We start from the raw sequence: 2641 nt of genomic DNA, 5'->3' as shown, positions 1-2641 counted from the left end.
TAGTACAGGTATTAATAGGAGGCTGTGGGTCAGGTAGTACAGGTATTAATAGGAGGCTGTGGGTCAGGTAGTACAGGTATTAATAGGAGGCTGTGGGTCAGGTAGTACAGGTATTAATAGGAGGCTGTGGGTCAGGTAGTACAGGTATTAATAGGAGGCTGTGGGTCAGGTAGTACAGGTATTAATAGGAGGCTGTGGGTCAGGTAGTACAGGTATTAATAGGAGGCTGTGGGTCAGGTAGTACAGGTATTAATAGGAGGCTGTGGGTCAGGTAGTACAGGTATTATAGGAGGCTGTGGGTCAGGTAGTACAGGTATTAATAGGAGGCTGTGGGTCAGGTAGTACAGGTATTAATAGGAGGCTGTGGGTCAGGTAGTACAGGTATTAATAGGAGGCTGTGGGTCAGGTAGTACAGGTATTAATAGGAGCTGTGGGTCAGGTAGTACAGGTATTAATAGGAGGCTGTGGGTCAGGTAGTACAGGTATTAATAGGAGGCTGTGGGTCAGGTAGTACAGGTATTAATAGGAGGACTGTAGGTCAGGTAGTACAGGTATTAATAGGAGGCTGTGGGTCAGGTAGTACAGTATTATAGGAGCTGTGGGTCAGGTAGTACAGTATAATAGGAGGCTGTGGGTCAGGTAGTACAGGTATTAATAGGAGGCTGTGGGTCAGGTAGTACAGGTATTAATAGGAGGCTGTGGGTCAGGTAGTACAGGTATTAATAGGAGGCTGTGGGTCAGGTAGTACAGGTATTAATAGGAGGCTGTGGGTAGGTAGTACAGGTATTAATAGGAGGCTGTGGGTCAGGTAGTACAGGTATTAATAGGAGGCTGTGGGTCAGGTAGTACAGGTATTAATAGGAGACTGTAGGTCAGGTAGTACAGGTATTAATAGGAGGCTGTGGGTCAGGTAGTACAGGTATTAATAGGAGGCTGTGGGTCAGGTAGTACAGGTATTAATAGGAGGCTGTGGGTCAGGTAGTACAGGTATTAATAGGAGGCTGTGGGTCAGGTAGTACAGGTATTAATAGGAGGCTGTGGGTCAGGTAGTACAGGTATTAATAGGAGGCTGTGGTTCAGGTAGTACAGGTATTAATAGGAGCTGTGGGTCAGGTAGTACAGGTATTAATAGGAGGGCTGTGGGTCAGGTAGTACAGGTATTCATAGGAGGCTGTGGGTCAGGTAGTACAGGTATTAATAGGAGGCTGTGGGTCAGGTAGTACAGGTATTAATAGGAGGCTGTGGGTCAGATAGTACAGGTATTAATAGGAGGCTGTAGGTCAGGTAGTACAGGTATTAATAGGAGACTGTAGGTCAGGTAGTACAGGTATTAATAGGAGGCTGTGGGTCAGGTAGTACAGGTATTAATAGGAGGCTGTGGGTCAGGTAGTACAGGTATTAATAGGAGGCTGTGGGTCAGGTAGTACAGGTATTAATAGGAGGCTGTGGGTCAGATAGTACAGGTATTAATAGGAGGCTGTGGGTCAGGTAGTACAGGTATTAATAGGAGGCTGTAGGTCAGGTAGTACAGGTATTAATAGGAGGCTGTAGGTCAGGTAGTACAGGTATTAATAGGAGGCTGTGGGTCAGGTAGTACAGGTATTAATAGGAGGCTGTAGGTCAGGTAGTACAGGTATTAATAGGAGGCTGTGGGTCAGGTAGTACAGGTATTAATAGGAGGTTGTGGGTCAGGTAGTACAGGTATTAATAGGAGGCTGTGGGTCAGGTAGTACAGGTATTAATAGGAGGCTGTGGGTCAGGTAGTACAGGTATTAATAGGAGGCTGTGGGTCAGGTAGTACAGGTATTAATAGGAGGCTGTGGGTCAGGTAGTACAGGTATTATAGGAGGCTGTGGTTCAGGTAGTACAGGTATTTATAGGAGGCTGTAGGTCAGGTAGTACAGGTATTTATAGGAGGCTGTGGGTCAGGTAGTACAGGTATTTATAGGAGGCTGTGGTTCAGGTAGTACAGGTATTTATAGGAGGCTGTAGGTCAGGTAGTACAGGTATTTATAGGAGGCTGTAGGTCAGGTAGTACAGGTATTAATAGGAGGCTGTGGGTCAGGTAGTACAGGTATTAATAGGAGGCTGTGGGTCAGGTAGTACAGGTATTTATAGGAGGCTGTGGTTCAGGTAGTACAGGTATTAATAGGAGGCTGTGGGTCAGGTAGTACAGGTATTTATAGGAGGCTGTAGGTCAGGTAGTACAGGTATTAATAGGAGGCTGTGGGTCAGGTAGTACAGGTATTTATAGGAGGCTGTGGGTCAGGTAGTACAGGTATTTATAGGAGGCTGTAGGTCAGGTAGTACAGGTATTAATAGGAGGCTGTGGGTCAGGTAGTACAGGTATTAATAGGAGGCTGTGGGTCAGGTAGTACAGGTATTAATAGGAGGCTGTGGGTCAGGTAGTACAGGTATTAATAGGAGGCTGTGGGTCAGGTAGTACAGGTATTAATAGGGGGCTGTGGGTCAGGTAGTACAGGTATTAATAGGAGGCTGTGGGTCAGTCACTACAGAGGTGTTCTATAAACACTACATCCTGCCTTTCAGCTTTTGTGAAGGTTTGTTTGATGTTGATGACTTTCTCTCTCTCTCCATCTCTGTCATCTCTATCTCTCTCCATCTCTGTCATCTCTCCTAG

Source organism: Salvelinus namaycush, unplaced genomic scaffold, assembly GCF_016432855.1.
Source record: "Salvelinus namaycush isolate Seneca unplaced genomic scaffold, SaNama_1.0 Scaffold37, whole genome shotgun sequence".
Classification (NCBI taxonomy): Eukaryota; Metazoa; Chordata; class Actinopteri; order Salmoniformes; family Salmonidae; genus Salvelinus; species Salvelinus namaycush.
Note: the sequence above shows the minus strand (reverse complement) of the source record.